Source organism: Sturnus vulgaris, chromosome W, assembly GCF_052056855.1.
Source record: "Sturnus vulgaris isolate bStuVul1 chromosome W, bStuVul1.hap1, whole genome shotgun sequence".
Lineage (NCBI taxonomy): Eukaryota > Metazoa > Chordata > Aves > Passeriformes > Sturnidae > Sturnus > Sturnus vulgaris.
In genome coordinates this window covers 29793902-29817534 of record NC_142282.1, presented here as the reverse complement: position 1 = coordinate 29817534, position 23633 = coordinate 29793902, and positions in this window count along the sequence as shown.

Below are 23633 nucleotides of genomic sequence, written 5' to 3'. Positions count from 1 at the left end.
CACCGGGACGATGCTGGCTTTGCTGCATTTTACCGGCCTTTTCCACAAATGACTCAGTCGGCTTTCATACCTTATGCCGCGAGTTTGAATTCGGAGCGCATTCGGGGAGTTTTCCATCTCTGCATACTTATCGGGACAGCGCGGAAGTTTTCGAACAAGTGCTGCCTCATGACGTCTGTCCTTTGCATCGGGCAGCCGTCGCATCTTCTGCGCCTGCGGGTCCCCAACCCGGCCCTCGTTGCTGTGTTCATTGTGCACCTACGGAGACGGAGTTGCCGGTCCCCGCCCACAGCCGGACCGGCAATGTGATCGGGAGATCGGGATCCCCGCCTCCCCCCCCCCGCGTAGCCGCGGTGCTGCGGTTTCTGTGCCTGCATGGGACAACCCTCCTTCTGTGTCCATAGATGAGGCAGAGTTGGCAAAGAAGAGGGGGAATTGGAGGGAGGAGGGGCAGGAAGGCGTGATTGAGGGTGAGAGGGATCAGTGGGCTGTTGAGAAAAAGAGAGGAGTTGATTGTCCCGTTCCAGGGAGATCAGAGGTTCCAACATCAAAGCCAGAAAACTCAAGCGGGGAAAGAAGTTCGTCTGTTTTTAAGCCTGAGGATTCTCAGTCAAAGACTCCACAGCATGTTTCTGTAAATTGGACAGCAATGAGGCACCAAGCAATTAAAGAGAAAGATTTTCATTAAGCTACTGAACCGTTATTAGCTCTGCCTGTTAGATACGGCAGAGGAGGAGCGAACCCTAGATGGGAACCAATAGATCATCAAGATGTTAAGGAGCTGAGGAAGGTATTGAAGGAGGATGGATTGGGCTCACCATATTTTAGGCAATTATTGAGAGGAATGTTTAACAGTGTGGATTTGACACCGCATGATTGCCGTTGTATTGCTGGAGCATTTTTGACAGAATCACAATTAATTTTGTGGGAAGGAAGGTGGAAAAGGTTTTTAAATCAATTAATTGAAGGATATGCTGGGGGTCCCAATGCTCAGTTGACACTGGCAGATTTAGCAGGAGAAGCCCCACATGATAGAACTGAAGACCAGGCAGTAGATTTGCCTAGAGCAGTGCTCAATGATATTAAGAGGGCTGCCTGCAAAGCCTTGCTTCTGACTCAGCCAGCAGGGACCCCAGAGAGAGATTTTGTGCAAATTAAACAAGGGCCAACAGAACCCTATGCAACATTTGTTGACCGCTTATCACAGGCCCTGGACAGGCAATGTGAAGATGATAGAATCCGTACACTGATGCTTCAAACTCTTGCTTTCATGAATGCTAATAGTGAGTGTAAAAAAAGGTATTCAAAGCCTGCCAGATTCTAACCCCGATCTCTCACGGATGCTAGAGGCTTGCAGTAAGATTGGCACTCCCCAACATATAGCTACTCTTCAAGCAGATACTATGGGAGAGAAGATTGGGGAAAAACTTAAAGAGAATAATGATTACCTTGCAAAGGCTCTTGATAATCTTAGTTCAGCACTTTTGCAAAATAATAAGTTTCAGAAAGATGGTGCTTCTAAAGGATCATGTTATAGATGTGGAAAATCAGGACATTTGATAAAGAATTGCCCAGAGCCAGCAGAGAGCAAAAAGTCAACTGGTCATTGCCCAAGATGCAGAAAGGGGAAGCATCAAGCTAGCCAATGCCGTTCTAAATATGATATTGAAGGGAATCTGTTGACGGGAAACGGGAGAGTGAGCGCGCCCCACCGCGTGCCGAAACAAATAGTGGCTTTCCAGCAGCCAGGAGGCTTCCCTGGGGCAGGATACATGAATTATCCGGCCCCATCATACCCTGGGTGGCCAGTCAGTTACCCAACGATCCCACCCTTTTACCCCCAGGGGCACAATGCGAGCTGGCAACTTCCAAATTAACCTGCTTTTTACAGAATTGTCATGCAGTTGTTTCTACAGGAGTGACGGGAACTTCACAAAGGAGACAAGATTTTCTAATTATAGGTAAAGAAAGGAATCGTATTTTGGGACTTGTGGTTTTTCCGACTATTGTTTCAGCAAATTGTAATGAAGAATTGACAGTTTTAGTTCAAGCCTGGTGCCTTCCACTTGCTATTCCAGCAGGAACTCCAATAGCTACAGCTGTTGCTTTGCCACCTAATATAGAGGAGCAGCTTGTTGAAGGTCAACGGATGTCAACTGGGAACATGAATACAGCTTCTCATGTTTTTTGGGTGGAACATATAGGCCGCAACCGACCAAAACTGACTTGCAGCCTAACTCATAATAACAAAACTATTGAAATTACAGGTCTCCTGGACACTGGTGCTGATGTTACAGTGATTTTTTATTTGCTTTGGCCAAAGGACTGGACTTTAATTACTCCTTTAGATCCTATTACAGGTATCGGAGGGGCCACTGTTTGTCAACGAAGTGAATACCTGATCACAGTCAGAGGACCAGCGGGGAAGACAGCAGCCATCTGTCCCTTTGTGGTGCAAAGATCCATCACAGCCTGGGGAAGGGACCTGCTGTCTCTGTGGGGAGCAAGGCTGGAAGTGGATTTTTGTGAAAAGCCATGACAGCATTTATCACTCCAAAATTATCCTGGAAAACTAATAATCCTGTATGGGTGAGTCAATGGCCTCTGGAGGAAGAGAAATTGAGTGCTCTTAAAGAACTGATTAGAGAACAACTAAGAAAAGGCCACATTAGAGTGACGAACAGTCTGTGGAATTCACCAGTGTTTGTCATTCGCAAGAAAGCATCTGGTGCCTGGAGGCTGCTTCAAGACCTCAGGAAGATCAATGAGGTAATAGAAGACATGGGACCACTACAACCAGGTCTCCCTTCACCCTCAATGATCCCGAGAGACTGGCCTCTTGTTATTATTGACTTAAAAGACTGTTTTTTCAATATCCCACTTCATCCAGATGACGCTCCACGGTTTGCTTTTCTATTGCAAGTATCAACAGACAAGAACCCCTGCAAAGATACCACTGGGTGGTTCTGCCACATGGAATGAAGAACTCTCCTACTATATGTCAATGGTTTGTGGCTCAGGCTTTGGCCCCTGTGCAGCAAAAGCATCCTCGAGCAATGATTTTACATTACATGGACGATTTACTTATTTCAGGAAGTAAAAGAGGTTTGTGATAATGTTGTTGCAGCAGTTCAGGAAGCAGGACTTGAAATCTCCACTGAAAAAATATGAGAAGTTTCACCATGGAAGTATTTAGGGTGGAGAATGACAGAGCATTCCATCAAGCCTCAGAAAATTCAGCTCCAAACTAAGGTCAACACCTTACAAGATCTGCAGCAACTTTTGGGGGAAATCAACTGGATCAGAGTTACTTTAGGGATTACCAATGATGAACTTGCTCCGGTTTTTGACTTGCTTAGAGGGAACTGTGACATCACTTCTCCGAGATCTTTGACACCTGAAGCTCAGAAAGCCCTTGAAAAGGTCACTGAAGCCCTTCAATCTAGACAAGCTCATCGATGTGTGCATTCATTGCCTTATTTTCTTGCAATTTTGGGGGGAAACAAACAGTTATATGGACTGATACTTCAGTGGGACGTTCTGAAAGGGGACCCTTTGTTGATAATAGAATGGGTTTTTTTATCTTCTAGGTCTCCCAAGACAATTTTTACCACAATGGAAATGTTGGCTCAGATTGTAATTAGAGCCAGGGAAAGGTTAATGGCCATTGCAGGTCGGGATTTTACCATAATCTACTTGCCTTTGAGGAGAGAGTATTCTGATTGGGCATGGCAAAAGTCAGAGGATTTGCAGATTGTGTTGTTAAATTTTTCGGGTATTTGTTCTATACATTTCCCAAGTCACAAGTTATTGCAAGCAAAATTAAATTTTAGGGAAAAGCCCATTTTAAGTCAAGTGCCTCTGGAAGCTATTAGTGTTTACTGATGGTTCAGGGAGAACCCATAAGTCAGTTATTACGTGGCAAAACGAAAAAACTAAAGACTGGGAGTCAGATATTCAGTCAGTGGAAGGTTCACATTCACATCAAGTTGTGGAGTTAGCAGCTGTAGTTAGAACGTTTCAACTTTTTCCAGAACCTTTTAATTTGATCACAGATTCTGCATATGTAGCAAATATAGTAAACAGAATAGAGGGATCAATTCTAAAAGATGTCGATAATGATGATTTATATCGATACCTTGCATGTCTTTATACTATCTTGCAAAATAGAACTAATCCATATTTTGTTTCCCATATTAGGGCTCATTCTTCACTTCCAGGATTTCTGGCAGAAAGGAATGCTAGGGCTGATGAGCTGACAGTGGCTGCTGTTAATACTTTGCCCAACATTTTTGGGCAAGCAAAATTGAGTCATGCCTTCTTTCACCAAAATGCTCAAGCACTTGTGCGGACCTTTCACCTTTCTAAAGATCAGGCGAAGGCAATTATAAGTGCCTGTCCTGACTGTCAATTGGTGCAACCTCCTGTCTCCACAGGAGCAGTCAGTCCACGAGGGTTACACAGCCTTGAATTGTGGCAAACAGATATTACTAAGTACCCATCATTTGGGAAGTTTAAAAACATCCATGTGTCAGTGGACACTTTTTCAGGTGCAGTTTATGCCTCCCTTCATACAGGGGAGACAGCTAACCAGGTGTGTCAACATTTTTTGCAAGCTTTTGCTTCATTGGGTGTGCCTCAGGAGATAAAAACTGACAATGGCCTAGCATATAAGGCCAAAAGATTGTCTGATTTTTTGATGGATTGGGCTGTTCGACATGTTTTTGGTATCGCTCATTCTTCCACAGGTCAAGGAATTGTTGAAAGAACGCATCGCTCTTTAAAACGTATCTTAGATCAGCAGAAAGGAGGATTGGCACAAGCCACACCACAAATGAGATTGAGTAAAGCTTTGTATGTTTATAATTTTTTGAATAGCTCTCCTACAGAGCCTGACCCACCAATTTTTAGGCATTTCTATAACAATACACGGGCAAAATGGAAAGAAAATCCTCCAGTTTTGATCAAAAATTAAGAAACTGGGAAAATTGAAGGCCCATTTCCTTTAATAACTTGGGGCAAGGGTTTTGCTTGTATTTCCACAGATTCAGGACACAAGTGGATTCCAGATAAGAACGTGAATCCTTTCCAAGAGCAAGAAAGCACTACCCACTCCTCCAGTGAAGAAGCGGGCACACAAACGTGAACTGTTAAAGATCTTTACTTACACCTGATATCTCATGCTTCATCTAAAGAAGACTGTGTGCTCTGCTCTTTTTTTTTTTTTTTTTTTTTTTTTTTTAAGAGGGGGAATCAGTAGTATTGTAGAATTTTGTTTTGTATTAATTTAGGGAAATATGGGTTTTCATTTTATGCTGTGCTTTTATTGCTTTGCTTTGTTTACTATTAGTAGTACAGATTTGCCAATTAGCCAGACTAAGACGAATGTTTGGGTGACATTAGCTAATGTGACCGGTCTGGATACTATATGTCTGTCCAACACAACCCCGGAGAAGCCATTTTCAACTTGTTTAGTTGGTGTGACTGTGGATGTTTGGCCAATTCCCATAGAAGTTGATAGAGCTATACGAGGACCTTTGGCAGGAACGCCAAAATGGGACCTTCAAACCCCTGTTAGTACGTGGGAGTGGTGGGTTCCCCATCTTCCTGAAACAATTTCAGAACCACAAGAATTGGACATTTTTGGTTCTGTGAAAATGAACTTTTGTGCTGTGTTTAACTACACAGAAGAAAATCGAGCTTTAGTTAAAGATGTTTCTTCCCATCATGTTATTTATAAAAATCAAACTTTTTGGTGTAATCAGACTTTTTTGGTCCAATTGACATTTAATAATGTTACTTATCAGTTGCCACGAGGGATGTTTTTTATTTGTGGGGACAGAGTTTGGCCTGCCATCCCGGCGCACATCAAAGGTGGACCATGTAGTATTGGAAAACTTACTTTGCTAGCACCCAAAATGAAGAAGTCTATGAAGTATAGAGTGAGGAGATTTACCCATCTTTACAAACCAGACTGCAAGGATGATTTTACACCTTGGGGTCTTGGGAAGAGACTTCCATCGTCTCTTCTTTTGCCACAACTTAGTTCGGCAGTGGCATTGAAGCAATTAGATCGATTGGGGTGCTGGATGAGTAAAGAGGCCAGTGCTACTTCCCTTGCAATGAGTGATATGTTAACGGATGTTAGCAGTAATAGACATGCAACTTTGCAAAATAGAGCTGCAATTGATTTCCTTTGTTTAGCCCATGGCCATGGATGTGAAGATTTTGATGGAATGTGTTGCATGAATTTATCTGATCATTCAGAATCCATTCATAAAAGTATACAACTTCTTAGTGAAGGTATGGCAAAGATCAAAATTGATGATGGAACTTGGTTAGATGATTTCTTTAATGGATTAGACCTGATGTCGTAGGCAAAGAAGCTTTTAAAAATGGGTTTATATGTTTTAGTTATTATAATAGTGGTACTAATTATGGCGGCCCATTTTTTCCAATGTATGCGACGGCTAATTGAAAGATCTGTTGAGGGGATCTTTATGGTCGAAAGAGGAGGGGGAGATGTTGGAGTCAGAAAGTCAGGAGTTTCTCTGAATCCTTCAGGGAGAGATCAGAATGCAGGGATTGAGTTGAATCCTTTGGATGGATTGAAGTATATTAGGCCTCTTACTTATAAGGCAGAGGTGTAGACTTAAGCTATAACATAAGAGAAAGAAAATAAGTAAGTAAACGGAATAAGTTTTAAGTGCTTTTAGTGAGCAAAAGGTCTTAGATGCCTAAGAAGTACTACATGTTCTAGTGAAGGTTGAAAAACATGCTAGTGTTTTCTTAGAGGCTCCAAGAATTTAGCTATAGACATAATAGAGTTAGAGTTAAGAAAATTGCTGACATTTTTCAGTTAGAACAAGATAGGCCATGAACATAATTTATACGTAGCTTGGCGTGTTAAGAAATTAGAATTCTAATAGGTTAAGAAGTAGTGGTCCGAGTGTGGTCCGATTCTACGTCTTAGTTTGCTTGTAAGTTTCTATAAAAGAAGAAGCTTGGAAAGAGACATTGCTTTTAGCCATTGCTTTTATGCCACAGCTTTTGCTCTGCTTTTGTTTTCGCCGCAGAAATCAAGACCCGAGAAGAAGATAGGAGCTGCCCGGCTCCTCCGGCCCTGCTGGGACCACGGGGAGCTTCTGCTTCTGTTTGGGACTTTGAGCTAGAACCTGGAATGGACTTTGTTAGCTTTGACTCTGCATTTGAGACTGATGTGCTTCTGCAATAAATAACTTTACAGCTACTATTAACAGATTTGCTTTTTACATAAAAGAAGAAGTAGTCTGAGAGTGTGGGTGCATAAGAGGCACCCGGATGTCTCCAGAAACCTCACACACCACGTTACAGGCTACTAGGAGAGGAAGGTGGCTGCCTCTCTCTTGCCTTCCCAAGTGCCCTTAGCAGTCGGAAGGAGCAAGCTGAAGCACTGCTGCTTGTGCTGCTCCTTGGTTCCCTTGCAGCCCCCTGTGGAAACATTGGCGGTCACTTCTAGGCTCCGAGTTGCAGACAGAACCACGGTAAATGCCGCGGAGAAGGGAAATACAGAGTGCAGCGACGAGCTGGACGTGGCTTACGTGCAATAAGTAGAAGGTGAACCTAGGCACTGCCTCTTCAATCTGCCCCCTCTGCTCTGGTAGCAACTTTTGCAAGTAGGCAAAGGGAGCTGCAAGTATGTAGAATGGAGGGCAGCGAGACGCAGTGTGTTATGCGCCTTTTCAGGACTGCTTGACAGCGGGCTACTTTAAGAACGCCTTCTTCTTCCTCTCTTCCTTCTCACTTCTCTAGCTGCATGGAGAACACCACAGCGAAGCTGTGAGGAATGGCGGTGCCCCAGCTTTTGGCCTGGCCTGCCTCTGCTGCGCCTTTAGCTGCACACCAGAACAATGGCATTTCTTACCCACAAGGTAAAAAAGGTGTTAGTGTAGCCTCAGTATTGGAAAGTGCCTAGGCATTAAGTGGAGAGACCACGTATGAGGCAGTCTTTAGAGGTTTCCTCCCCCGTGGCGCAGGTGTATTCTCATTCTCGCGCTGAACTGAAAAGTCCGGGCATGGCAATTCTGGCCTGCCTTGTGCAGAGACTAACACAAATGTGGGGCTATGAACCTCTGTTCCGGATGTGTGCTTCCGGGTGGGCGGGCCGCCATGAGCCTGCAACAGCCGCCAAGGACACTGTGGGTTGTGAATGCGGCTGGGCCGGCCGACCTACCCCTGTTGGTATGACAGCTGCAGGAATGGCGTCTGAGCGGCATCGCCTGAGGGCCCCATGGGGGGCAGGGAGAGAGCTGGGAATGACCCCGAGCGACACCAGAAGCGATAGCTGTAGGGCCCGGAAGGCCTGCGGTGACATCGAATTTCATAGATAGGAGGCTGCTAAGCTGCTTTGAAAGCTGGAGCTCCTCTGCTCTAGGACAGACTGGGAGAGCTGAGGGTGTCCAATGTGGAGAACAGAAGGCTCCAGGGAGACCTTCGAGCCCCTTGCGGTGCCTGCTGGGGCTCCAAGATAGCTGGGGAGGGACTTTGAAGCTCTTCCCCCTTGTCCTGTGACTCCAGACCCTTTTCCAAACTGCCAGAGGGCTGGGGTAGATGGGATATTGGAAAGGAATTCTTCCTTGTGTGGGTGCTGAGGCCTGGCACATGTTGCTCAAAGAGGCTGTGTGGGAGCCCCATGGCAGGAAGTGTCCAGGGCCAGGCTGGAGCGGACATGGAGCAACCTGGACTAGTGGAAAAGTGTCCCTGCCCATGTCAGGATGTGGGAAGAAGATAATCTATCATCTCTAAGGTCGCTTCCAGTCCAAGCCATTCTGGGATTCTAGGATTCATGGAAGGCCCTTTTCCAAGTGAAGTGTTGTATCTCTTGGCTCCCAGCTTGTAGTTGCCAGTTCTTCTGGAAGCAGGCCTGGCCAAGCAGCTGTGATGAGCCATGGCTTCTCAATAGGACGACTGTGATATATTTGCAGAGAGGAAGGCTGCAGACAGATCTTCAAGGCCCAGGTAAAACAAGCAAAGGATTGAATAAAAGCCAAAGGTTGGTTGTGTTAGTCAGTTTGCTGGATGTTGAAATGGCCCCAGGTCATTTTCAACATTTCTAATTTGGATTCGTTTGAGTAAAAAATGAATGTCTAACCTAAAGCGTAGGCTCGCCAATGCATCTCCATGTGCTCGCATCTCTTTGTTGTATATCAGGTTCCATTAACTGAAGACAGAATCATAACGCAGTAGTAAAACTTTTAGAGGTGTAGTTAGTCAGCTTCAGGAGTTTTCAGCTCTGCTGTTGACTTTTCTGGTAACTGTAAGCAAGGCAACACAATCCACTTACTCCACTTTTCCTTTCTGAGGAAAAGATGATCTTTTTTTTTTCTCATTTACAAACAGCTTGGAATGAAGAGAGTTACGCATGTGGCATGTAGGATTCATTATTTTACCTTTCTCTTCTGCTGTCTTTCGCGTACTAGTTTTTTTAAATTTTTTTTGTTGCTGTTCTCCATTCAGTAGGTTTGAAAGAATTTTAATTGTTGAGATGATGGTTCTTTGAAGGCTCACGTAGCCCACCTTTTGGGTGAAGGAAAGAAGAAGACAAGGTCCTCTAAGAAGAGTAAAAAGCATACTTTAAAGAGACATTCAGAGATGTCTGCTGATGCCATGCAATTACCGTGTAATCAGCAGAAATGTGTTGGGAAAATACCCATCAGTGACTTCACAAGAAAGCCACACTCAAGACAGGTAAAGAACAGAAGCAGAAAACCCCAAAGGTCTGAAATGGACAGATTTTAATTGGGAATGAGCAACTCCTGAATTCTTGGTTCTAGAACTAGGGGCTTGTAATAAATAGACTGTCTCCTTGCCAAACGTAAATTTGGTGTAATGAACTGCTCACTGCCCGTTGAAGTTCAGGGCAAGTAGACTAATATATGCCATGGCAGGCATATTGTATGGCTTTCCTGTTAAAAAGAAATTGGTTTTGCTCATAGCAATCTAGATATGTACCCAGTCTGAGACCTATTTTTTAGGCTATATTTCCAAGTAAATGGCTTCCATGATGATGCAGTAAGTTTATGTCATGAACAGGAATGAAGTGATTGCATGCATCCTTTGTTACCCTAAGCCAGCTGTTGAATAATGAGACAGAGACGCTCAGTGACGCCAAGGAGTGCCCAAGCTTTTGGGAAAAGCACTGGGCAGATAAAGCCTATTTCCACATTTCTTGCTAGCGTCTCCTTCAAAGTTGATGGGTTTGTTCATCTTTTAGAGCTGTTCTAGATGTCTTTGAAGTTTACATGTACTAAATGTAGCAGGTATTGCTTTCATGCCGTCCTAATAGATTTGAAGTTGGCATCTACTCAGGCTTCAATGTCTCAGAAGAAGCAACGTTGATTCTTTGAATTCTATTCTTGAACGTGAGAATGATACTTATGTAGTTAATGAATTAATTAAATCGAATTCACTTAAACGGAAAAATTGTCTTGTTCATGTAGATTTTAACTTGGGAAATTGATAGTTGAGTTCTACTTTTCATTGTTGTTGCTTTTCTGTATTCTTTCAATGCACAGATAGCAGATGTACTGACCAAGTATTCTGTGAAACTGGAGGAAATGTCCTTCCTCTTGGCAGCTGATGTTCACAAGCTCATTAACGCTAAGGCCATGGTAAATGTTTTACCTGGGGGAAGATAACAGTCTGAATATTCCTAGAATGTCTTTCTTTCCCCAAATGAAATTCATTTTTTCTGCCTATCAATCACTGAAATATAGAAGAAATATCTACTTGGCAGGGTATTGGTTATCATTTGTATTCTTTTCTCCCCTCATTTTCTGTAGAAGAGACAATTTTTGTTTATTTTTGCATGTCGTATGCTGCTTCTACTTCTGGTTTTATTTTTTAATACACAGGATATAAAGGAGCACTGCTGGATAATGAGAGGGCAACTGCCAAGCTACTCTTGAATCGAATGAAATCAGAGCTTGAGAAAGAAAAATGGCATCAACTGAAATGGCAAGGGAGAGTCAAGGACTGGAAGCTCATGCAAAAGAAGTGTGTAGTTCAGAGTTTCAGGTCAGAAATGTGACAGTCTTCGTTTGGACAATGAGCAACACAAAGTGGCTAGTGTTCACTTTTGGTTTCTATCAAAGTAATACTTGATCATTTTTTCTTTCTACGTGATATCACGTATGATATCACATATATCATGTGATTCCATTCTACATATCTACTTTCCATCCTGCAGAGAATTTATGGCAAGTGAAGAAATACAGAATCCCCCAACTGTGAATATGGAAATGGAAAAGTTGATAAAGGAGCAGATGGTACTCAGTGAACAGAGACTGAAGGTTTTGCAATATATCGGGTATGGCAAAAGAGGGTATAGCATAAAGGAAAACAATTGTTGCTGGAGTTAATGAAGGACTTGGCTACAAAATGCACTTTGCTTCCTGTCAATGTGTGATTGCTAAATGCAGCAGTAAGGCAGGGACTACATCTATTTCTGTACAGCTCTTTTGAATGGAAAAAATGCATTCTTGATTTTCAGTGCCCCAGCTACGCTTAATAGGTGGCGACCAGGCTCTAAAAATGGAGGAATGCAGAAGTAAATCTTGAAACATAGTAGAAATGGTCAAAGATGGGTGGAGACCTAGAAGTTGGTGCTTTTGTCAAGGCATTTTTTCTCCATGGCGTGGGATTTTAGTTGCGCAATAAATTAAGAGAGGAGTCTGGATAGAAATCGAACGTTGCTACGTTTGAATATCCATCCTGAACACAAGACGCATTGGTGTGGGTGCAATGCATTACGATCTTTACAGGGAGGTTTTTTACGGTGGATGTAGGAACAAGGTAGATGACAGTTAGTTCCTTATCAGACTGTAAACAGTTGCCTTTGAACAACAATCTCAGGTTTATTTTCATTGCCAAGATGGCTGTAAATAAAAGAAAGCCCAGTAGTATGGATATTCAGATTCATAATTTTATATTTGAAGTAAGGACTGGTTTGTATTTTAGGATTCCTGACTCTTGTTTCCTACTTTGATAGCACCTTGTTGCCTCCAACACGTGCCAAATCTGATGGAAGCAAATGGTGCAGAACTCTGGAGAATTGAAACAAAAGTCTAGGTAGGTCGGGAAATCCTAAGAACAGTCTGGAATTCAAGCAATATTTTCTATTCTCCCGGGCAACGATGAGGCAGACAGTTGCTTTGAGAGTGCATGTTTGCTCTATTCTTTGTTCCGTGTGTTCCCACATACCTTCTCAGTTGCTTGGAGGTGGCAGTAAGAGCCAACGAAGCTGCCTGTGGCATGGCTTTCCTTTGGCCAGTACAAACACCTGTGCGTGGTCAGATCTAGAAGGAACGACTTGGTTAGAATGAATCGAGGAAATCAAAAGTTAATTTTGACATGGATGCCTTCTCAATCATGCAAAAATAATCCTTTTTAACTCTTGCAGAAGAAGAGGGGATGTATGAGATGAAGAAGGGAAGTATTGGAGATAGTTCCTTTCTCTGTGTCCTTGCAGCATGCCTTCCCTCTCTGTGTCTGCCTTCTCTTGCTCCAGAGCACATCCTGTTGGGATGTTTGTAGCCTGTATGGCAGCAAAGAAGTTGGTAGCGATTGTAAGTACCTTGCTACTTTGAAGCATAATGATAAAGAGCTGTGTATGAAAATGTCTTGATTTCTTTGGCTGGTAGTGTCTGGTGTCTGTAGGCAAAGGTCTGTAGGCACTGCTGGGATCTGTTCCGTGTGCTGAGATTCAGCACATGGCCTCTGTCATGTTTCCATGTCACACTGCACTATGAAAGTTGGGAATTTTGGCTGTGGTCTCTTCCATAGCATTCAGCCAGCCCTAACGTGGAGTGCATGGAGAAAATGAGCATCCAGTATGAGCTGGTCGAGGGCAAATGTCAGGAGAAAGGGCAGATGTGCAAGTTGAGTGCCACATCTTTTGGCTGTGATAGGCGTGGTCCAGTGTGTCATTTGAGTAAAATGCGTCTGAGGATGCACCAAACATTGAGATAACAAGTGGAATTCCTTTTTAACCTCCACCTTACTCTGTTCAAAAAGTAAGCCGTCCGTTCGGTTTCACAGTAGTAGTTGATATTTGTACTTGAAATGTGGAAAAGCCGTAACAAATGCCGGTAATGAAGGGAGTGCTGTCCTACGTGAATGTGGAAGATGCAAGGAGCCTCAGCCCTTGTGCTAAATCTGTCTTATCTTGGGACAGAAATGCCACCTCTGCCTCAATTTCTCCCTTTGTGTCCAACCAGATGGTATTGTTTACTAATCTAATATGGCATGTAGGAGGCTGAATCTATCTCTGTCCATCACAAGAAAAGAAACACTGAGTTTAGCCAGGCTCTATGAAAGTCACACAGTATGTCTTGTCTACATGTCAATAATTTGCTCTTCTTTTCCTTCAGATGACCCTGTTGGATATGAACATTTGCGCAGCAGAAGATGCTGAAGTTGTGCATGCCAATATGCTTCAGATGACTGAGAAACTAAAACGTAGGTTTGAAGAAGAAATGGAGCCCGTGGATGTATGACGTTTCTTCCACCCATTGCCCACCTCACCTGGGCTACCGGCTAGCTCCGGGAAGCCTGCGTCGGTGAGTAGCCCCTCCCCGGCACCACTGTGGGAGCCGCAGAAGAGGTGTAGCAACAGCTACGCCTGGGGGAGTCGACAGGGAGGGACAAAGAGGCGCAGGAGAGACCTTTTGCGGTTCTGGGGGAAGGGATTTATTGAAGGAAGAGGTAACAGGTCAGGAGGTTGGGAGAGGGAACCGCAAAAGGCAGTTTGAGGGGTTCTACACAGGCTTAAGTACGGGGGAGGAGCAAGGGGAGGGCACAAAACTCTGTCCAATAACGCTTAACGGGGGGAGGTACAGAAGACGGGGAAAGGGGTACATTGAGCCAATAAGGTAAACCGAGGGTGGGGATACATACAATATAACCAATCATGAATACAAAAGGGAATGCTTGACACGGAATCTTCTAGAACAAAGGGAGGGTCTACAAAGGATTGACATCCAGTGGGGCAGGGTTTAGGGTGAGGGACAGGGAAGGTTCCAGATAAAGGGGAGGGGTTTAGGATGACTGACTGGGGAAAAGATGGGAAAGGTAAAACACATTATGTACTTCGGGGAACGAAACTGGGACCAGCCATCAACACAGAAGGAATATTAACATTAAACAACACAACACAACTGATGTACGTTTCTTTTATTTGATGACATATATTTTCATCACTCCTTGGGATTAGTCTGTTCTTCCTGTGCTGCCACTTGCAATGCTTTTTTCTGCGTGGTAGGTCATTGATGTCACCTTAGAAAGAGGTCCATAGTGTGACAAAACTCTCCAAAGAAACAGTTTGATGTGGAAGAGTTTCATGTGGAAGTCTTCATAATTCTTGTGTTTATTATTTGTAATATAAATAGATTATATTTTTATGATCATTTTTATCTGAAATACATATGATAGCGATGAATGACGTATTGCCCAGCCTGCTTAAGATCAGACTTGAGGAATAGCTGGAAATGATCTCCCAAATGTCTTCCAATCCTTTCTATATATAAAAAAAGTCGGGCAGTTGTTTCTAAAGGGATAAATTATAGAATGTGATTTGGTGCTTTGTGGTGCCAGAATAAACAGAAGTTTTGATAATCTGCATTCTTAGCAGTTTACTTGGAGACTGATTTTTTTTACTCTCCGGATAGAAGATGCCATGTTGGATACCAGTCGTAAAATTCCAGGCAGACTTTTATCATGTTACATATCCTCTTACTCATTCATTTCACCTTCCAGCAGTTTAGAAAGAACTTGTTCACTTGAATGTTTTTCTTTGGAGTGATTTTAAGGAGACGGCTAAATGGCCATAATACAGGTAGAAACATAAAAACAAGGGTGTGCTAAAAAGACAGGACTTCTTAATGGAAAGAGCCCTCTGAAATTCAAAATACCTGCTATAAAATTAAAAATGTAATCTTTTAGATGGGAATTTCTACTCTTCAGTTTCATTCTGTCAGGTGCATTTTTGCTAACTGCTTGATTCACGCTGAATGGACAGTCCTGTCTTATTCTTGGTATGGCAACAGTGCTGCTTTCTGTAGAAAATGGCTGCAAGTTGCTATTACGAGATCTTGTGCAGGTCTAGAGTCTGATTGGATGTGAGGTTCTCATTGTTATAACAACCAACTTGGGGTGGCAGTGTCAGAGGTGTTCATTATCTAGGAAGATTTTCATAGGCGATGAGTTTTGCTGAGGTAGCCTTCTCTTCTGGGTGTAGAATATATGTGCATAATTAACTTCCTTGAATCCTAAATAGTTGGGGAGATTTTAGTAGCTACGAAACTATTGTTTCTGGCTTTTTTATGTGGCCTTAGATGATGAAAGTGATCTGGATACAATTTTAGAAAAAAGCAAAACGGTGAGCTGTGAAGAAGTGGTGAAGGAGTATTTGGAGAACACCCTTTCTTCTTGAGATCTAATTAGAACAAGGTATGAATTTTGTATCGTCAACTTAAAAGGTAGAGCATCTTTGAACATTGATTGTACTACTTAGGCCTTGATTTAATGCTGTTGTGTGAAGGTATGGAAAAAGAGTGCTTTTCACTTCATGTAAGAATATAGAATAATATCCCTACTCAACAAGGTTAAGGCAAATAATGCACACGGTTTAGGAACGGGACAAAGGAAGACTGCTATCATTCAAAAACCATAGCACATCAGTATTACTGTGCATACCATCACATCCATGCCTTATTCAAAAGGATAGAGGAGTAGTGCAGATTCTTGGATCACTGGAATCAGAAGTTGGTCTGCACCATCATCTCTTCACTCATAGATTTGATCTCATTCAAAGTTCTAGGAACTCAGACCTTTAAGATAGCCAAGCACTTGCATCTTCAAAAACCATCTAAAAATTGGTACAATACCGCTCTCCTTCCTGAAGATCTTAGCAGCAGCTCGGAAGCCATAGAGGAAGCAGCACTGTTCACACACACAGGAGGCCTTTCCTACATGCCCGATCAGAGGCATATTAGAAGAGCAGTATGGACCTGAGGGGCAGATGCACATACCTTCACACACCTCGCAGTGGGACTGTGGTTAGAGCTGGAGGTTTGATACTCTTCCTAATAATTTGAGCCGTTAAAACAAAGCCAGACGTAACAAACCAAGTGAAAATACAATGCCAGGTTGCAGAATGAGAATGTTACCTAGCTGAACAAGTACATAAATTCCCCATCATTCTCTTTGTTTAGGAGACCAAGCCAATGTCCGTGTAAATGAAAACAAGTGTGAATATTGATTTTTCTTGAATCAAGACTCAGCTTTACGTCCAAGTCAAAGGCCAATAAACCAGAAAGGCTCTGCTGAGCACATTGCAGAACTAACATGGAAGACAGTAATTTGACCTCTTATGTAAGCAGTGTTGGAATGGTTCCGCATCCAAAAGGAAGGATGTCAAATGCTTCTTTGGAAATATTTTAACTTCTGTGCATTTCTTTCTTTGTAATGAACTAATCTCTAACAAGCCAGGAGGTGATTGTGTTCAGTAGAAACAGATCAATGGCAACATTTAGCCTAAAGGTTTTATGAGATTGATCAGGAAGTTCGATTTAGATTTAAAGGCACTGTAGTCATATTTAATTTTATTTCTCTCCATACTTGAGTCTCTTAAACAGGGACCTTCAATTGGACAGGAACGGGACACTGAAGCAAATTGTAATGGATGACGTAATGGCTTACCCGGAAGCATTTTGTGGGAATTGATTCCTTCTAGGTATCCATCAGCCAGCATTTTAGTGTGAAGGAAATCTTCAAACAGGTAAAACAAAAATTCCCGTTGGTTTAAAAGCTGACTGCTATATTAATATTTCACTTTTGAGAAAATTTTCATGACCTTTAAAATTCAGACTATATTAAGTATTGTTTCAACCATTGAAGAAAGTTCTTTTGATAGAGATAGGAGAGGGAAACCAAAACATTTCTCAGAGCCACACTTTGAACTCTGTCCTTGTTACAAACGGCACTTGAGCAAATTCATTTGCCTTTGGAACAGAAAACGACAATGTAACAGGCTTATCATTACGGATTTGAGTGTTCCAGGTTGTTTAGATAGTAAGTGATCTATTCCAGATGATCTCTTACTGAAATAGATCCATTTTGAGAGGGGATATGGATTTCGTAGAAGAAAGCAAATCCCTATGTTAAAATGGTGTGGTGGGTGGTTTTTGTTGTTGTTTTGCTTTTAGAACTTTCAAGACACAATCGACTTCATAGTTCTAGATCCAAATAAGGCCATGACATTCCAAACAGGTGTTTCTTTTTGGTTGTTTTTCAATCTGTATATATTTGTATTGTAACCAGTAGAACTGTGCTTGAACTGGAAAGAAGTCGCGGAGGTTTCAGAAGTGGAACATACGGTGGAACGGTAAGCTGAGAGCATTGTGCAAGGAGAGGAAAGAGGGGAAAATGGTAAGAGTTTCCTGAGTCGGAAGGGACCCCTAGGGATCGTCAAAGTCCAACTCCTGGCCCTGCACAGACACTCCAACAGTCCCACCCTCTGCATCCCTGAGAGCATTGGCCAAACCCTCCTGGATCTCTGGCAGCCTTGGGGCTGTGCCCATTGCCTGGAGAACCTATTCAGTGCCTGACCAGCCTATGAGGAAAAAAACCTTTCCCTGATAGCCAGTCTAATCGCCCCCTGACACAGCTCCTGCCATTCCCTTGGCTCCTGTCCCTGGTTGCAGAGAGCAGAGAGCAAAGCTGTCCCTGTGCTGCCCTTGAGAGGAGCTGAGAGGTCCCAAGTGAGGCGTGAGCTCAGTGTCCTCTCTGCAGCTGAACCAAATGCCCTCAGCCACTCTTTGTATGGCTTCCCCTCCAGCCTCTTCACTATCTCTGTGTCCCTCCTTTGGACATTTCTCCAATAGCCTGAGGCCTTTCTGGCGTTGTGGCATCGAAAATTGTCCCCGGGGCTTGAAGAGAGCACAGTCCCAGCCCAGAGCAGAGCAGGACAATCACCTCTCTTGAGCGAGCGGTGCCACAAGATAGGGACAGTTGTCAAAAATCAGCTGGAGAAACAAATCTAACAGAGAAACAGGTGATCTAGGCACAGGAAATGGAAGAAGCAGAGGAAGAAGAAGATGAGAAGAGGATTCCTTGTAAAAGTGAAGAAAATGAGCATGCAGAACAAGGACTAAGCATTATGGAGGGAAGTGAGCAAGAGATTAAGTTTGAAAGTGAAGGCAGCTTTGTCCAAAAGAAGGAGGAATAGGAAGTCTTTTTGCTGAGAATGAATAGAAAGTTTTTTTTCTGTTTAGTTTGTATATGAAGCACCCAGGGCTCTGAATCATGGTTTTCAAAAGGTAAGGTTTTTGCTAAGAGCAGAAGTAGTTTCCATGACCAAGATGTAATATAGGTAGGTAAATGGGAGGTTAATAATTACTAGATGCTTAGGCTAGAGCTAATTGGTATAATTATCTGCTATTATAAATTTACGTACTGAAGAAAGTAAAATAAGTAAACTGCTAACCATGAACCACGGAGCCTTGGATAGTGCCCGAGGGACACTGAGACCTGATGAAGACTCTCCTGACTTCATCCTTCGAGACCACTGACCCATTTCGAGACCACCGACCCAATTCAAGAGAAGAGCTGTGCACGCGTGAAGGACTAATGGGCTCATTTTAATATGGGATGGGGATGGAAGGTGCTGGGGTTATGCATATGTATTGTATGTAAGATCTTGGGGAATAAATAGATGGCAAAGAACCTTGTTCAGGGCCGTCACGCCTTTCGGAGGTGACTCCTGTGCCGGCCGCCAGTAAATAAACATACCACTTTCTAACATTAATTAGTTAGAGGGTCTTTGTCCGTGATTATACCGGGTTTTTTAATGATTCAGCTCTTCATCCTTTTGTGGGAGAATGGAGTGTGTAAAGTTGCCAATCATTTTGGAGCGAATTTGGAGGTTTTTGGGGTCCCAGGTGAATTTTGGGTTGAATTCTGGGGATTTGGAAGTTCCCAGGTGAATTGGGGGGGGGGAGGGAGAGGGGATTTGGGGAGATCCAGGTGAGTTTTGAGGGGTCCCAGGTTGATTTTGGGGGAGAATTTGTGCAATTTTGGGGGATCCCGGGTAGCGAGGTTTGGGGTTGTGTTGGTTTGAAAGTAAAACCAGGGCGAGACTCCAAGTCAGTCATACAATTTAACAGGAGAAAAAAGAAAAAATAAAATACATGCAATAATATAAAAGAAAAACCACCAACAAAGTCAGAAATACAACCTGACACCCTGTCAGTCAGGGTGTTGGTAGCAGTCCGTATAAATGGTGGCTGCAGTCCTCCTGGATGACAGATGTGGTTCAGTTGAAGCAGTGCTCCTGTAGAAGGTGCAGTTTTCCTCCAAAGATTCAGCGATTATGTGGAAAAAGGTCCGACTTTCCTGTGGGATCCAGTGGAAAGGACTGCCTTGGTGTTCCAAATCTCAGTTTTTATCTAGGTAGGAAATGTTTGTTTCCTCCCCCTGGCTGGAGCATCTCCCAATGGGATGATGTAATCTTATCAGTCACACAAGAGGACTTAATGGCCCATTAACAGAATATATCTTCTGGAGGAAGGATGGGTTGTGAAAAGATAACGATGACCATCCCCCTGATCTTATCAGATGGCACGTCTGCGGAGGATATCTCCCTCAGAGATAAGGATCACCACCCCTCCCACAGTTTAACAGATGGAGATATAATACACATTTTTCCATTGTACCCCAGGACAGGGGTGACTTTGTGGAATGTGGGGAGTCCCTGTTGAATTTTAGGGGGAATTTGTGGAATTCTAAGAAGCTCAGGGGAATTTTGGGGGGAATTTGGTGAATTTTAGGGCATACATGTGAATTTTAGGGTTCTCAGGTGAGTTTTGGGGATGCCAGGCAGATTTTGGGGTGAATTATGTCGATTTTGGGGTATCCAGGTGAGCATTTGGGAGTCATGGGAGAATTTTGGGATGAATTTGGGGGGATGCAGGTGGATTTTCCAGGGAATTCTGGTGATTTTTGGGAGTCCCAGCTGGGTCTTGGAGTGAATTTGGTGGATTTGGGGGTATCTGTGTCGGGTTTGAGGGGGATTGGAGACATTCTGGGGTGAATTTGTGTGGTGTTGGGGGGACTGGGTCTTGGGGGTGATTTGTGGTATTTTAGGGGTTGCAGATGAGATTTTGGAATGAAGCCCTAGGATTTGGGGGTCCCCCGTGAATTTTGGGGGGAATTTGTGGAATTCTGGGAGTTGCCAGGTGAGTGCTGGGCATCCCAGGGGGGACTTCAGGGTGAATTTTGGGGATTTTGGGTTTCCCAGGTAATTTTCTGAGGTGAAAAGGTTCAAAAAGGTTTTTTTTTGAAAACAAGTTAAAGCCAAAAGTTTATTGAAAATTAATAGATGTGATGCAAGAAGGTAATAGGCAGACAATACACAGCAAGACAAATCATGGGAAAAATACATTGGTAACACATGAGTGTGTGAGGACGGGATCAGTATAGCTAAGGCTCAGTTGAAGCTGAATTTGGAAAAGCATGCCAAAAATAAGAATAATAAAGGCACCTACGGGTATTTCAGTGGGAAACGGAAGATGAAGAAAAACCTATCAGACCTCCCCTATTCCCCCCCCACCCCCATAAGCCAGACAGGACTAGTGGCAACAGACAAGGAGAAGGCTGAGGTGCTCAACAAGTGTTGGTCTCAATTTTTACTGCCAGTCACTATTTCCACATCTGTCAGGTTATTGGACTGGTGGACTTGATTCTAAGCCCTAGTAGCAGGTCAGCTTTCAGATCACTTGAGGAACCTGAGCATTCAGGACCATGGGACCCACCCAGAGGCATGTCAGGGCCCTGAGAGAACTGGCAGCTGTAGTTGCTAAGGTGCTTCCTCCATCATATTTGAGAAATCAAGGCAACCAGCTGAAGCCTCCAGACACTGTGTTGTATTGACTCCAATCCTCTTGGTCTTTTTTATAAATCTTAGAGCTCTGAGTCAATTTCTGCAGAGGATTCCCAATGCAGTTTCAAAAATGGAATCTTTGTTATTGGTCCTCATGTTGATCTTGGATATTTCCATTTTCTGCACTCCTATATTTTCGAAACATTTGTAATGACTGAAAAGAAAAGCTGAGACGAGGCATTATGCTGTTTCCAGTGATATAAATGGACCAGTATTCTTTTCAGACAAATATATTTTTGCTGTGTCTAAGCACATGTGCATACCTGTGTTTGATTTATGTGTCCAGGTTGTGGCAATGGGCTAGCCACAGGGCAGTTCTGTGACAATGGCCCAGGTGCTGCCCTGTCCCGCTTTCTTCCAACTGGCTCCACTTCAAGATGTCCTCCCTGCTGAGAGAAGCGGCTGGGATAGCACCTTTAGAAATGTGACTTTCTGCGTTTTTTTGTTTTGTTTTGTTTTGTTTCGTTTTGTTTTGTTATTTTTAAAGTTACTTGTCGGAGAAGGGAGACGCGGACACCATATGGTCATCAGCAAAGTCTCGTTTATTGATACGCAGAGTGGCGATTAAATACAGTGCTTAATTAGCTCATGCATAGTGCAAAATCTGAGCTCATCATTGGTTTAGATGTGCGACTTAGCTAAGCTCTTCGGCATTCATGTTTTTCTCAATTCTGCGTGCCTTCCTTATCTCAAGGACACTGTATCCGTGAGACTGAGGCCCACTTTGCTAGCTTCACTAAGTTGATCTGACTATGGCCTTTTTCTTCCAGCTATTCCTGCACCAGGCTCTCTACACTTCCCCCGTTTTCTTTTTGAGCTAGAAGAGTGGCATGCCAAGCTTTGCTGACAGTCTTTTGAATAAAATTTTGTAAGCAAGTTATCAAGCAAGGTAGCAATAAAGCTAAGCACAAGAATACACCCAACACCATAATAGCATACTTAATAACGGTTCGAATCCATCCTCCAAGACCTAGGCTTTTTAACCACTCGTCACTGCCCCAACCATCTTCTTCTCTTAGGTTGTGTAATTTTTGCTGCATGTTTTGTATCTTTTTGTGGATGGACTCAGAGTGGTCAGATAAATTCATGCAGCACATTCCCTTGAACTCCTTGCAACCATACTGGCAACCTTACTAGGCAGGTTTTAAAAGGATTTTGTACTCCCTTTAGACTTAAGCAGATTGATTCTTGCTTTGTTATGTTAGCGAATGTTACCTATACGTTCTCCCGAGGCGCATGCTGCATTGAAAAAGATTTTGTGCGAGCAAAGTTAGCAAGCATAAGCAGTGTAATGATCATCATTTTGATTTCTTTGGCGGCCTATTCTTTTTACGCCCTGTATTGTTCCCTGTTATCTGCAGTTGTTTCACCTTTTCTATACTCTGATTTAATACCTCCTCTGGGTTTGTACCGGGCTTAATTGGTCCTACCCGAGGCCAAGGCAGGTGTGGGACTTTATGTCTGCATCTTGCAGCGATAATGTGCGAATTTGCATAGATGTGCTGCCTCTTAATCCAGTTGGTAAGTTCCCACCGGGCCCAAGCTAACAGGAGCTGTTCTGGTGTCTCGTATAGGTTTCGTACCTGGGCATATGGCACTCCTGCTTCTTTTTCTAGGGCCCGACCCCAATTTGAATTTCTTAGGTCGTCACTTTGACACCTCCAGCACCACAAATTAAACACTGTTCTCTGTTCCACCCACGAGCAGTCCCCACAGCCCCCGCACTTTAGGGCTACCCAGGCTTCACACCATGACCCCCCACACGCACAACAAGGACGGCTGCTGAGAGGCTGTTCTTCCTGGTGGACGTGGCTCTCAATCCAATCAGCCCAATTCGGTGGTGGCTGCCTTAGCGCCTCACGGGCAGCGCTGTTATAGCGTCCTAAAAAGGTGGGGTTATCCATTCTAGTACCCGTGTCTCCCGCGTTTTCTTTTGTAGCTGTGTGAGTGCACCGAGTAGGTGGTTGGCAGTACTCCAGATGGTAAGATTGATGGGTGAGGAGATATCTCGGCGGGAGACAAACCCCTCATTGATGCAGCGTATAATACCCTTGAGGGCTTCATGTTGTTGCGGGGTTACGGTTACGGGTGCGGTTGGGTCAGTTCCTTTAAGTAGTGGCCTGAGGGAGTCTAGCAAGGAGTTGGGTATCCCAACAATCGGCTTGAGCCATTGTAGATCTCCTAGCAGTCGCTGTGCCTCATTTAGAGTGGTGATCTTTGTTGCAAGCTGGAGCTTCTGTGGCGGTACGATTTGGTCTGTGATAGACCACCCCAAGTACCTCCATGGTGTGGATCGCTGTATTTTTTCTTGAGCTATTATGAGGGATGCCTTTGCTAGGGTGCTTTGAATTTCCTGCATCTGAGTGTCTGTAAATGCTGATTCTTGAGCAAAGAGGATATCATCCATATAATGATAAATAATTGTGTTGGGCCACTGTATCCTCAATGGTTGTAATGCGGCATCAACATACAGTTGGCACAGGGTAGGCGAGTTTTTCATTCCTTGTGGAAGAACAGTCCATTCATACCGTTTATCAGGTTCTTCTCTGTTTATTGTTGGTAGGGTGAACGCAAATCTTTTAGTATCTTGAGGGTGTAAGGCAATAGTGAAGAAGCAGTCCTTTAGATCAATGATTAGAAGAGGCCAATGCTGTGG